This window comes from Chaetura pelagica, unplaced genomic scaffold, assembly GCF_000747805.2.
Source record: "Chaetura pelagica isolate M959 unplaced genomic scaffold, ChaPel_1.0 scaffold121, whole genome shotgun sequence".
In the NCBI taxonomy this organism is placed as follows: domain Eukaryota; kingdom Metazoa; phylum Chordata; class Aves; order Apodiformes; family Apodidae; genus Chaetura; species Chaetura pelagica.
The window spans coordinates 1,549,053-1,564,594 of record NW_009954546.1 but is presented as its reverse complement, the minus strand read 5'-3'; positions in this window follow the sequence as shown (position 1 = coordinate 1,564,594).

Here is a 15,542-nt window from a genome sequence, read left to right as displayed (position 1 = left end):
AACTGGCATAAGCATTTAGAAAAGGTGTTCAGCCAGAAAAGAAGTGTCTGAAAAGCTCCCCTGAAGTCCAAGTTCATGTGTAACACTTGCAGATTAAGGCTATGTAATGTGTCATTGGAGCAAAGCAGTCTTTTCAAAAATTGGTTTTAACAGCAGCCAGAAGAGGAAACAAAACTCTTGAACAAATTCATCTTTCTTCTTAACAGAAAATAAAACAAGAGGGCATGTTTCCAGTTTATGACTTTCAGTATGGTGGTGCCTCTCTGTATCTGGGATGTAATTCAGATAAAAGAAAAGGAAAAAAAACTTTATACACTTAAAATGGTGTCTTAGAAATATTTATCATTATGTAAATAGCAGTAAGAATTGGGACAGGAGAGGAGAGTTATTCTATTGCACTATATTAAGGTAGGTCATATTTATAATATATTAAAAATATTTTAGCAATAGCTGCCTGTTTAAAGTCAAGGTAGGACTGAAGAAAACAAAACAAACACAAAAAAATAGCAATGCCAAACACAATTCAAAATACTGAAAAATAAAAGATTAATTTTCTTCATGACATTTGGGATCTGTATGACCCTGGTTACGGTCCAGTTAACAAAAAGACAGCGAGTCCCTTGACTTTTCTTTGCAGAAGAAGTTAAAATTGTGTATTCCAGTGAAAGAAATATAAAATTGGCATCTGGTGATATCTATTCTATCTCACAATGTGATGCAGATCTATTTTCTGTGCCCCTTCATATAACAGTTGGACCTTCATATTGCTATGGACAACGTGTCTGAGCTCAGGGGGGCATCTATATTCTATCTCACAATCTTACTCAGCTCTCAGTAGAGCAAGGCAAGTCAATAAGCATCAAGCAGACATAAAAGTTATACTTATGGGGCATTACTCTATTTATAAAGGAGTTAATTACTGGGTCAATGCAGGAGGGAAAGGTATTCCCAAACTGGAAGTTTCTCTATGAGATCAGTGCTTCAGCATTTGAACAGACAGAGCTCTTGTTTCCCAAATCTCTTAAGCATCAGATGATGTGAGTGATGAGTTAAACAAAGCCTTTTGATCCCCTTTTCTTGCTATAGGCATAAAACTTGCTAAGGAGTAAACTCTGGGATTATTACAAGGGGTTTTCTTTTACTACTAATCTCCTGTGAGACAGGTAAAGTGAAGTTTTGGGGCTCCCTGTCTTGTAGAGAGGGTTGTAAGATCATACTTACTCTCCAGAATGTTCTCTACAGCTCAGAGCCAGATGGCTCCTCTGGGGCTGTGCTTCTAGCATGTTTGCAGCTTTCCATGGGGTATTTCTGGGGGTGTATCTCTGTAATATGACCTTTCAGGTTGGTTGTTAGAAAGGTATAAACTCAAGCCATGAGACTGCTTACCTGGGGCAATCTTCCAGCCTTTCAAAAATAGAATTAGGCATCTGATGCTCCTGTGGTCTTTAGCTTTCCAAATCTTAAGTCCCATACAGCCCCACCAGTACTCCACGGGAAGATACCCTCAGGACATTTCTGTGAATAACTTTTCCCACATAGTGCCTTTTTGCTTTCTTCAACCAGCATCTTTATTAACTCATTGAACTCTTTTTTCAGGGATTCCCAGACATGATTCTTGCTCCAAAAGTGTTAGAGATGAGCTCCATCTACCTTAGCTTAAGCCATCTAAGAGTGGGATATCCATGCTACTTTAATCAAAGCTTCCAGCTGGCAACCTGAGATGCTCAAAGCGTTTTGAGTAGGATTGCACACTGTTGTGCACTCAGCCTTCCTGGTTCTAGGTTAATAAAGAAAAATATTTAATTCTAGGGGCTAAAGGTAAACATAGGCTCCTTTCCAGGGCTGAAATATAAGAGCTGTTTCTTTGCTAAAAAGTACTTACCAAGTCTTTGTGCTTATGGATGAGGAAAAATCTCACTAGAAAAACAGAAGTGAGATATAACACAGTAAGAAAGCAAATCCTAAATTTTCATAATTACTTGATGCTCCTGTAAAACTGCTTCATTCTAAGGAGATGCTCAGCCATGCAGGGGTTAACGTCTCTTCTTGCCACCTTCCTTTACAACTTAAAACTTAGGAACATGTGCACACTTATGCATGCAACAAACAAAGCCACCACTTGCATTATAATCTCCTCGGGGACAGCCCAACTGGGAAAGACAAATTTAGCAGCGTACTTCTGGCTTTTTTACATAGTGTAATGCCATTAAACTCGACAACATGTAGACAATGAACATTACAACAAAATACTGATGCTGTTTATTAGCTGCCTGACTCTTTTTGAGAGGAAGCACATGTCACATTTGTTTCAGAGAACCGCATCGGGGTCCCACAGCTCTGATTAAATATGTATCCTTTGTTCAGCTGCATCGGAGTCGGTTTTGGCCTACATACACGTTTCGTTAATATTTTAAATAGGGAAAACAACAAAGAGAGGAGAAATTAACAGTTGCTGAACTTCTCCAATTACAGCTAATCACATTTACACCCTGGGGTTTGCAGAATTAGAAATCAATTGGTGGCTTCCCTTTTCTACAGCAGGCAGTAAATGTGACAATTTAGAAAAAGGACTACAACACATCTCAATTCAGCCTGGATACCCTTGTAAATATCCCCCAGTGAATTTATTGCTTTGGTGCTTGATGTGACACAAAGATTATATGACAACATCTACTAAAATGATAAATCTTTCCATATGATTGATACTGAAAAAAGTGGTATTATTCCTTTTCTTATATAAATATATTTTTATTTCCATTGAACCTGAGGCATTTGGAAATTACAGCTGAAATGTAACTCTGCAGTGCAATCCTGCTGGAACATTTGATGGCAAAACACTTTTTCCTTTCAAGGTTACGAAAAATGAGTTCTGAGAAAGATCTGTTCCAAATACAGTGCTCTCTGATTTGTTTTTTGCTTTTCCCAGCATCTGATGGTGATTTAACTACACCACATTGGTAAGAGAGTTACTGTCAGTGTCGCTTAGTATGATCTTTAATTGAAGAGTCTCTTCTTAAGTGTTTAGATAAACTCAAATTGGCCATGTGCATGTTTTGAACATCATAAATGATGAACTAGCAGGGTCAAGCAGTCCAAAGCTGCTTATGCTTCCTTAATCTGGGAAAAGCCTTAGCAGGGGGTTGTCAAAGCACATTTTACAATGAGTGCATGTGCTTATAAACAAACATATGGCCAAAGAGCTAAGCTCATATCCATTGTTTTTAATTGAAGGTAGAAAGAAAGGAGATTATCTGAGTAGAAGTCAGTATTTCAGGAGAGAAAATAACCCTGTGGATAGTTCATGCAAACAAGAGATAGGAGAACAAATGAATGTCCCTGGCAAAAGGCTGATTAAGAGGAAAACTGTCACTAAGCTGAGGGTTTTGATTTTTCAAAATAGGGCAGTAAGTCATATGTTTTCTAAGACAACATGAAGAGGCTTTTACAGAGTTTCTCAAGGCACGGGAGTTTTCCCTTTACTGAAAACTGAGACGCAGATTGTAGTGAAAACTAATGATGAAGTGAGGAGAAAGGATGTGCCAACTAAACTTTTCTCAACTTGACATTCAGTTCATGGTCATACTAACCTGAAGCAAAAAACCCAAGCAACTGCTATATTCATCTGAGCCATTTCATCTGCTGCTCAACAATAATACTTCACTGTAGTGCTCCCTTTGTATGATTTAATTAATATAACCATTAACAAAATTCAAGGGGTTTGCTGAAGAGATGATCTCACAAAGTGCTCAGCCAATTACATAGCTTTAGTACAATTTATCTAAAAAAGTTGCTCAATGAGCAACAGTGACATCGCCAATAAAATAACATATGACAGATGTTGGTCTGCAGTTTAAGCAACACTTTTTCAAAGGAGTGTTCTTATTTTGAAGGCCAAGATTTTATGTGATCACTGGAAAATGTATATAACAGACCTTTTATGAGCTTGGAGAACCTGAGATCTGATTTTAGAAAGACAAAGATTTCATCATCAGATCTATTTCTTTGAATCAGGCAGTTTCTTTTTCCTCTGACATTATACTATATAGTGTTTTAATTACCATTAAGATGAAAATGAGCTGGTTGAAAAATATTTTCTTAACTTTTAATAGGAATGAATAAACTTTCAGTGACTCTACTGACAGATTATAATATTTAAAACTACACATTGGGTACATGGTAGGATTTTAATGATGTGCATGGTTACATGGGGTTTTTTTTAAATAATGTGCAAAAAATAAATAAATGTCAGAGAAACTGCTAAACAGTTTAAAATTAATGCGATTTAAAGTTCAGAGGTTTACTCTGTCTAATATATTAGACAGTTTGTGTTTTGATCCTTATAATTTCCTTCCCATATGTCTCTATATTTTTTCAATTGAGTCTCTTTCATACTCTCTGTGAGTCAGGCACACCATCTAAAATTCAGGTGTTCACCATTCTGATGATACTAAAATTAAAACAAGAGGCATAGCTCTAAGCTTCTTATACAACAAAATTATGTGGAAATACAAATGATTGGTAATATATATATATATCGTCTGCTCACATTAGCTATATCCTCAACTTTTGGTTTTAAAAGAAGTTGCACAGTCTGCTTTCAAAATTGGGCCAAGTTCTGTAGATATTTTACTTGTATTTATTGCAGTGTTCATGAACTTTTTTGAATATTTCAGCAAATCTGACCTCAGCAAAGGATTTCTTAACATAATTTTCATTTTCTAAGACATGTCTTATGCAGTCAACTGAATTTTCACATCTGACAATGACAAAGATAATGAGGAATGTTCTTTTTCTAAACTACCAGTTCAAATCCACTTTACATCTGTACTGTATTGATTTTGTCTGTCCAAGTGAAACTAATGTGTTTGTTACTTGTGGTCCAGTCTTAAGATGAGTAAATGCCACCACAGTGACCATTGGCCAGCTGGTTTACCAGCTGATTCAACATGATGGTACAACCCCATAAGCTTTGAAGGGTGACTGATTGAGCAGACAATGCTGTTTTGCAGATTTAGAGGGTTCTGGATCCATGATATGATTCGTATCTTTTATGCTCATCATTAACAGCTTTTGTCTTCCTATTTTCTGTAGCAGCTAAATACCTAAACCCAATGCTTTCAGAACAAACAAATGTGTAAGGTGAGGACATGTGTGTGATTAACTTCTTCCACCCAAGCAGCTACATCCAGTATTGCTTATTGGCTGGGATTCCTGTCAGCTAGCTTTGGATTAAGTATCTAGTTGTCTAGTTCAGAGTTTGACATCTAGTCATAGCTTGAGAAAGATACATTCTAAGTCATGCAGGCATCTTGCTGGGATGAAATAAACCCAAAAGATTGGGTGAAATTAATTGATATTATGTATGCATAAGGGTTTTATTGTTTGCTTTTCTGTCACTTCTGGGGCATTATTAGCATTGATTCTGCAAGAGTATCCTGCATCATGAGCAGTGAAATTTTTTGTCATTCTTACCTAGGAACTGGAATCAACAGCCAATTGCCAAGAAAAATCCTTTGAACTCACGGGTTTGATCCTGGAAAGTGGCATAAATCTGAATGACCTCACAACCCCTGTGGGAGGAACACTCTTAAAAAGCTTGGGCTGATGCCATAGAGGACCATAGATGTGATGACTGTGTTTTGTTAATAACCCTACTATTCTCTCAGGAGCAATATTAGTGAGTATTATGAGTCAATGCTGTCTAGTAGTACCTTTAGACACATAGAGACACTGTGAAACTTTACCAAAAACAAACTTTTTTTTTTTAAATTGCATTTATATTAATACAAATGAGTGTGTTGTTCACAATGATAGTGTCTTTAACACTGCGTTTTCAGTCTGTGATATTGTGTCCCTAACCAGAGGGACACATGGGTGGGATCCTCCTGCTCTTTTTGAAAGAGGCTCAAGAATGGCCAATAAGTTTTCACCAGAGAAGATAGTGATAGGACAAAGGGTAATGATTTTAAACTGAGAGAGGGGAGATTTAGGTTATATATTAGGAAAAATTCTTCCCTATAAGGGTGGGGAGGAACTGAAATGTGTTGCCCAGGGAGGCTGTTGATGCCCCATCCCTGGAGGTTTTTAAGGCCAAGTTAGAGGAAGTTTTGTGCAACCTGGTCTAGAGGTTGGGTTCCCTGCTCATGGCAGGGGGGTTGGAACTTGATGATCTTTCAGGTCCCTTCCAACCTTAATGAATCTAGCATTTTAAATAGAACTAACTATTCTCTAGAGATATTAAACTGGCAGATTTTACAGACATTAAATTCACCAAAATCAGAGTTAGGTCACTGCATGGAGTACCAGCAATCCCTCTTTTCAAATCTTTTGAGCCGAGTTGCCATTATTGTGATGCATATTTTTTCTCCTTCCCTTTGCAGCTTTTCCTAGTACTACCTGCCCTGAGAGTGCCTGGAGGCACAGAAGGTGTCTGCACACTAAGTGACAGAGTGAGATACAGGTATATCCACAGCAGTGCCAAACTTATCAAAAACATGCTTGGGAGTAAAAGGCATGAGGTTTTTTTCCCAGAACTGTCTAATTGAGTGATAACAGATATATTTTAACATTTGCAACTTAAAGGCAAGCAACTTCTGTGTTTGTTCTGCCTTGCATGAGTTAGACGCATGTTAAAAGATACAATCCATTCCCTAATCATTTTATAGCCCAAACAGATAGGTCACTTGCAGGATAATTTACTACCTTGCCCTCTTCCCTTTAGGTAGTCAGCCTTTCCTTTTCCTCTAGTAAACAGGGAACAAATTTCTTGCCTGGCTACTTATCTCTGAGCTGCCTGTTACTACTGCATCTTCAAGCTTGGCCTTTAATATTATGTGTATGCTAGTGACATAATGAGTGCAGATTTCAGATTCTCTGCATTTTCCAGGGAAAAGAACCAAGACAGAGAAATGTTAAGGTTAGGATTTGACTTATGTAGCTTTAAAAGTCTCAGAGATAGATCCCTGGGCTAGTAATATTAAGCCAGGTTTATATTCATAAAGCAGTTGCAGAAGGCAATTTTTCAACCTACTTTATCATAAGATAAATTACTTTCCTTCATTTTTTTAAATTATATATGTCAGAGTGTAAATAAACACCTAAACTGTGTATAGATAAAAATGCTGTCAAAGCAAGTATGTTCTTTGACAGTATTTCAATATAGGTACTTTCTCGACTAAAGTAGTTTTGTGAAATTTTACTCAACACAATTATTTCTGTGCAATATACCTTAAGGTGAGTGTGACTTAATCCATCAGGTAAAAATAGAATGAGAGAAAAAAAGATGTAGAAAAGCCACTGACAGTAATCCTTTATTATAATATTAACTGAAAATAGAAAAATAGCATCACAGAATCATAGAATCACTCAGATTGGAAAAGACCTTCAGGATCATTGAGTCCAACCATCAACGCTACCCAGCACTAACCATATTCCGAAGTACCACATCTAGACAACTTTTAAACACATTCAGGGATGGTGACTCAACCACCTCCCTTGGCAGTGCATTCCAATGTCTGACAACCTTTTCAGTCAAAAAGTTCTTCCTTATGAGGTGTGGCCTCACAATGCTGAGAACAGAGGGATGATCACACACGTGGTCCAGCCTGCCACGCTATTTCTAATACAGTCCGGGATGCCAGTGGCTTTCTCAGCTCCCCAGTCACACTGCTGGCTCATATTCAGCCACCTATCAATCAGAATCCCCAAGTCTCTTTCTGCTGGACAGCTTTCTGGCCACTCTTCCCCAGGCCTGAGGTTTTTGTGGCCCAAGTGCAGGACCTGGCACTTGGCCTTGTTGAACTTCACACAACTGACCTTGGCTCACCAACCTAATCTGTCCAAGACAAACATTATTCAATAAAATAATTTTTTTGTCTTAATCCCAAATGCATTTATTTTCTTTCATTAACTACGGAGACATTTGGATTAGATCCTGCATAGAATGATTTTACTTCCTTTGCAAGGAACAAAGAAATGAGATACAATTCATGAGAAATCTTGTTACGAATTATTCATCCAAACCTACTTAAAAACTAACAAGACACCCTTAAATCAGCTAAACTCCCTTGATATGTTTAACTTGCCACCTGAACTTAGATGACTTTCGAGTTTCTCTAATGTTCAGCTTCATTAGAAACCAGAGGTGAAAATGACAATGAACTGATAATGGAAACTCCCCCTTTTCTTCTTCTCAGCTCAGTTCTCTGTGGACAAAAATTAAAAAATAATAATAAAAAAAACAACAACAAAAAACAACAGGGAGCTGTGAAATGCTTTGCTAAACCTGAAGCAGAGGCAAACTTTGTATCAGATCTGCAGGGGCTGAAATGACCATAAAGGAAACTTGCCTTGAACTTTTATCAAAACCTTGTTATACATACAGATGCAGGTAAAGGAGCCTCAAAAAGGCTACAGAAAATAAAATATTATTGTTATCTTACACACTGGGAATAGAGGAAATGAGAGACTAAATTAAGTGTTAAGTGTTACAGTGAAAATACAGAAATATGACAGCACTAAAAACTGCTCTTAAGCAACAAACACAAAAGCAATCTTTCTTCAAATTATTTCAAATACAATCTAACCTAGCCCTGGACTGTGTAGAGCAGAGACTTGTAAGTTAGGTCCTTAGTGTCTTCACTCAATTCAGCAAATAGAATAATAGAATCATAGAATGGATAGGGTTGGATTTGGCCTTTAAGATCATCTGGTTCCAACCCCCCTACTTTGGTACAGACACCTCCCACCAGAAAAGGTTGCTTGAAGCCTTGTCCATCCTGGCCTTGAACACTTCCAGGGAGGGAGCATTCACAGCCTCTATGGGCAGCTTAAGCCAGTGTCTCACCACCCTCACAGTAAATAATTTCTTGCGAATGTCTAACCTAAATCTCTCCTCTTCCATCTTAAAACCATTACCCTTCGTCCTATCACTGTACACCATGGTACAAAGTCCTTTCCCATCTTTCCTGTAGCCCTTTCAGGTACTGGAATGTCATTATAAGGTCTCCCTGGAGTCTTTTCTTCTTTCAGCTGAACAGACCCAAATCTCTCAGCCTGTCTTTGTAAGAGAAGTGCTTTAGCCTGTGGATCATGTCCATGGCTCTCCTCTGGACTCTCTCCAAGAGTTCTATGTCCTTCCTGCCTTGAGGGTTCCAGAACTGGACACAGTACTCCAGGGAATTCTCACAAGTGTGGAGAGGAGGGGCAGAATCACTTCCCTCAACCTGCTGACCATACTTCTTTTGATGCATCCCAGGATACAGTCAGCTTTCTGGGCTATTCAGGAGCATTTGTAAAAGGACAGAAGCAGTACTCACTGGATGATGAATTGCTTGAAATGACTTTGAGGAAGTTGTGAAAGTTTCCTTAAAAAAATAAAATTTGACCTTCCATCTCCCATAGCTACTTTCTGCTGCCTTGTTTAAGGACTGTGCCAGAAGGCCAACTGCACCATCCCCTTCAGAAGCAGGTGTGACAGCTCAACAATAATCCAATAAAAATCCTATTAGCTGTGTCTCCATGACACTCGTGGTATCCATGGGACCCACAATATCTTTAATGCAGACAATAAATCCAGGCCATTTCCTCCTTCAATTGCTCCCAATATGGCTCCATTCCTAGTACTGTTCAGCTAACCTTTTGTTGCCACATTTTCTCATGAATGTTGATTCATTCTCTAATCTTTACAATGAAACAAGTAGAGTCCCCACTAAATGAAACACATCAGTCAGGTTTAGTTACCCAAACACAATTGCATCCAGGTGCATCACTGTGGATTACAACCAACAGAGGCTCATCACTGGCTGTGAAAATATTTGCTCCATGTCTGCAAAGTTTGAAGAAGGTTTTGTGGCAATCACTGCCTGATGGAAACATCAAAGTGGCCAGAGCGAGAGTACACTACTAGATTCAAAGAGCATCTACAAGTAGCTAGGAGGCACTTATTGAGTTAAAAAAAACGAGTGTGAAATTTATGCCAGGATAGCAACTTAAGCAGAAATGCAAATAAAGGCAAAGCAAGAACAAGTGCATGAAGGAGGTGAACTAACAACACCTTATTTTCTCCCTTAGGTTGCTCATAGAAGTGAAGTTTGCTGATTTACTACTTTGTTAATCACTGTAGCTGAATCTAACCCATGAGTTAACTACTTCTGAGGGTGTGGGACAGTGGCATTGCTAAATAAAAGTGAAATGCATTGTTCAAGCCTACACCTGCCAGTTGTCCACCTACTATCTGTGCATAGCACTGTGGCAACTCTGAAGGCAAGACTCACCTCTGCTGCTAACAGTGGAGTTCCAGCGAGCAGTGCCAGTCCCACCAAGAAGTTCAATACACCACCAGCTGTCTTTATTATTAAGGCTACAGATTATCTGCCTGGCATCTGTATCGCTAGGATATGGATGGGAGTCAAGAGCCTGAAGTACTTAAAAACCATTTCACAGCCTGCTCTTACAGAAACATGTATGTTTATGCTTAAACTCTGCAGCTCCTAAAGATCCAGTGCTGGGAGACAGCTTTGAAGAAATGGAAAGTAAAGTTGCAGCTCTGTTATTTGCAGTCTCTTCACAGTAGAAAGTGAAGAGTTTTGAGGAAACAGATTTCAGCTCTGTGCTTATATGAAAGCTTAATCTGCAGAGGAGGCAAGTTTTAATATGTAGTTAAAAGAACCAACAAGTGATTGTGAATTACTTAGCTAAAGAGCAGGAATACACATAGACAGGCTATTTAAAATTCTGTGCACTTTTTGTGATTTAGACTACCTCTTTAATTACTTTTTACGGCTGGCTGCTTGGAATTGCACATTGTTTATAGACCTATTTCCACACAGGTTTTGTTCTATGATCCAGTACTGAGGGGAACTAAATAATTTTTGTGTTCTCATTCCAATACAGGCTCAGCAGCAGCAGCTCAGAGTGAGAACAACCACCTGTGAAAGAAGAGAGGGTGGAGAAGTTCCTCCTGGGGCACAGGTATATCCCCCTAGGAACCTTCTGTGTGCAATAAACTGCAGTTCTCATATTATATGATCAATTAAGTTGTGTCCATGACTGTAGGCACATGAGTAGTGAATATTTGTCTGGTGAGGCTGCCTTGCGGTGTTGTGTCCTGCTGTGTAAGACATTAGAACAGGTTGCACAGTGAAGCTGTGGAAACCCCATCCTTGGAAGTGCTCAAGGTCAGGTTGGGTGGGGCTCTGAGCAACCTACTGTAGTGAAAAGTGTCCCTGCCCATGCAGGGTTATTGGAACTGGATGATCTTCAAGGCCCCTTCCAACTCAAACCATTCTGTGATTCTGTGAAGGCAAAAAGAACCTGCAGCAGGAAAATGATAAGGTCATAAGGCTCCTTGAAAATGAGAGAAGGTCTGGCCTTGTTGGTTCCTTGTATCCTCAAAACTGTACGTAGGTAAAAGAAAATATGAATTGCAGGTCAGGGCAGAAAACTAAATTTTCCTGACTTCAGAAAGGCAACATTGTTATTGGCATCTGTCAAGTCCACATGATTGGGTATAAAATGGAGTAACTCACTTTTTCAGTGATCTGAATTTGAAAAAAAAAGAAACAAAAAAAAAAGTTCATGAGGACGTAAAATTTACAAGTCATTGGGACTTAGAATTAGGGTCACATGGAAAACTTAACTCTGGTTGTCTACTCTAAGTTCAGTGTAATGATCATTACAGTATTAACAGTAGTCTTTTACGGCAATACTTAAAGCAAAAGTAATTAAAGGAGTAGGTGCTGGATAGGCATCAAGGGGACAGTCTCAATTCCAAGGAACTTTACAAGCTGGGACAGATGGTCAGAGGGACTGAAAAGGGAAAGTTTTAGTAGATGGACCAGTTTAGAAGACATCCTTTGTGGATCAGACCAGATCAGACATTCTTGGTCACAAAGACAACCATTCTTATATCATCTGCAGTTGCCTCAGCAAGTCCTTTCTAAGGATGCAATGATCCCACTTAAAACAAATACCCTCCTCTTAGAGGGTACTCCTTAACTCCTTTTCTAATCTGTAGTTCCCATTTTTTCCAGCCAAAATTTATATGTGGGCAGCTCATACACATTTCCTGTGAACTGTTGTCCTTTCAGTTCTCTTTGCTCCTTAGAGACTGTAGTAGTTTCTCTGTCACCTATGTTTTCACTAGGCTGAGCAATCCCATGAGATTTCATCCCTGCTTGTTTAGTAGTTCCTTTTTCTGAGAGTTCCTCCTGAGAGTTCTTGCAGTTCCTTTGCTATTCCTGAAGCCTTCCTCTGCATCACTTTTGGTTTCAAACCACCTCCGAGGGCCATAGATAACTAGAGAAACACCCCACCCTAGCCCAAGCTATGCTGACGGATATAGTGTAACACACTGTTTTCCTGGAATTCGTCTCAGCTTTCAGGAAAGTGGTCTCCACCATCCTGTAGCTGCAGCATGTGTTCCACACAAGGAGGCAAGTTGGAAACAAAGGCATTTGTATTGGAAGGTAGGGTAATTTGATGTAAAAAATAGTCTATTATTTACAGACAATAAAAACAGTGTTAGTGAAACCCAGAAGGGAACTGAGGATGCAAAAGGCAAAGACTCTTCCTGGCAGCCAAATGAGTGGTGCAGTTTGTCATCTTTGTACTGCAAGAGGGAAGGATTCAGTGTTTCTTCCTTGATTGCATGTGCTCGTGTGTATGCATGATCATGTGTGTCAATGATCTCTTATTGGAGGCACTGTGATACATGGATGCACGTGGTAGGATTTCCAAACACACACACAGTTATGGTGTGAAGTTCTTTGAGAAACTTCAAGGTGAAAAGTATTGATTTCTTGTATAATATTACTGTTTACCTAATATGAGGAATGATTACAACTGCAAAATTTAATTCCATTCATGTTTTCCCATCCTGCAAAAAGATTAGCAATGCCATATGCATCTTTAAAACAATATTTATGTAGATACACATTTGAAAATAAAAAAGTCTTTCCTTGCTTATAGAGCTTTGCAAAAGCTGAAATATAGTACTAAACAATCTGTTTCTGAAACTTTACATTCCCAACATCATCTATTTGATAATTTTTTTTTTAAGTTCATAGTTCTTTCCTTTTCATAGCTGTCTTCTCTCTGTCCCATCTTTTCCTGCCCAGAGATACCTGAAATCTCTTCAAACAACATACTTTGCATGAACCAAAGCTTTATAGAATCTTAGGATTCACCATTCCTTGAGCCAAAGGTGCATTTTGTCACTAAACCAAACTCTCTGATACAGTTCACATCTACCCAATGTTTTCTGGCATTCCAACAACAATATATTTGCATCTTTCTGCTCTGCTTGCACTGAAATGCTGTTTCCTGTGTTTGTTCTTGTCTGTACTTGACTGACAAAAAGATGAAAAGCTACTAAATTAGTAAACACAATCAAAAGAAACATGGGATCAAATATTTTTAACTGTTGCATTAGAAGAGTATGACATAACCTAATCAGAGTAGGTCAAACATTTAATTGTTCAACAATTCTCATTAAGTCTTGACTTGTTAGGGGAGGCTAGGCTCCTTAAAATCCCTGTTTAGCACCTTTGGGTACTAAACAAAGTTACCAACAAAACACCTGGGCATTGAGCTCCACTGAAGGAAGGTGGACATATTTATTCAAAATATCTCCAGAGAAGTGGTACACTTTCCAAATCAGGTTAGTTATTTAAGATACTTCAGATTGGAAAAAAACATTTGTAGGATATCTTCTCTGACTGAAGGACACTAAGACAACAGAAGCTATGAAAGTAACTCTCGGAGAAATATGTTCCCGTTTCTTTTCTCGAGGTGTTCCTACTGACACTTTTCATTAGTCAAACATTTGTTCACCTTAACCACTGTATTATGCTCATTCCCTTGCAACCATCTAACAGCTAAATCCTACCACATCCACCCTGCCACATAACACAGGTTCTTATGGCTTGATATGTACACATAGTCAGGTCTGGGATATCCACACTCTTTTTTTTTTTAGGTCTGGGATATCCACACTCTCTCCTCTTTCTGTTCAGGGTTGAGGTTGATCTGGCAGTCAGGGCAAAAGAACATAACAGGAAATGAAAGAATAGAAGGTCAAACCAAAGGCTTATCTAGCCTGTTACATTATCTACATTAACATCAATAGCAGATGCTTAGGAAGATAATTTATATCTGAGCAATACAATAGTGGAAGAGTACCCTTCTCTCAATATAAGCTCCCTTTTCCAACATCTTACGAACTTTCCAAGCAACAGCTTGCTTGTCAAAGACTATAGTAATTATTAATATCTGACCTCCAGAATATATTCTGGCAGAGTTAATAGTTTAACCACGCATTTTACTACAAGGTAGCTCAAGATCACATTCACTTTAAAACTACTGCCTGGCAATTTCATTCAGTGCCCTCTGATAGCTGTTTTTCAACTGTGAAAACACTAGTTATTATATACTATGTGCTTTACCCATAAAACATTTATGTTTTTGTGGACAATATTCACAACCCATCAGCCACTCTGGTTGTCTCATTTTGAAGCTGTTAAGACCACAGCCAAGCAGCTCCTCAAATGCAAGTCGGTCTGCACAGCTGTATTTTCTGTGCTCTTCTCCCATACCTTTTCTGGGACTAATTTAAAATATAAACAATCCCTGGACCTACACAGTAAGTTGTTTTTTGTTTTTTTTTTCTTGTAATTTCTAGCATTTTATTCACAATTTTACCACTTTTGGACATGAGATGATCTCATCAATGATGTTGAACGTTGACTTCAAGATCTTTTTCCTGAGTAGTAATTCATCTTTGTGATTTTACTGTGCATGTTTTTTTGCCTTCATATGCGTGTACTTGAAAGTTCTCAACAAATTGACTGGTTCAGCTTGGCACAGGAAAGTTTCTGGTTTTGAGAAGGAGACAAAGTCAAAATACTTCCCAGCCACCAGAAATATTTTCACAGCTGACATGTTGCATAATTAGACAAAATGTAAACTCTATGAAGTTTTTAAAATTTAAATGCATTCAAATTATTGTTGATTTTGTTAGCTATTTTTCTCAAAGTCATAATAATATTGTCAGGGAAGAAATGTCCAGTAACATGTTCCAGCATTCTTCTTTCCATCCCATTGTTGAAACAGCATCAAGTGACAACCTCTTCTTGGACAAAGACCAAAATCTGTGCTGATTCATTGGTTAATTTTTTATGATTGTTGCTCATTAGAAATAATTTTCAAGGTGCCTTTGACACCTGCTGTGAGTTTCAACAGAATTCTGAGAAGGTCCACTCAGGTTTGCCAGAGATTGTATTTGCACCTAGCAATTTACCCTATGAAATCCCTTAGAAATCTACTCCCTCATTTCCCTGAAACAGGGTATCATTAGACTTCTGAGAAAGTCCCTCCCCACTTCTCTCCTTTGCATGCCTGGTGACCAGCACTGCTTCTGCTTTATCAGAACAGTGAGGTAATGTTTTCTGAGCATAATTCTCAGACAGAGCTTCAAATGAGAAATCTCTCACAAAAGATGAGCAGAGCACAACACAGAATTCATCTGAAGAAAGAGCTAACCA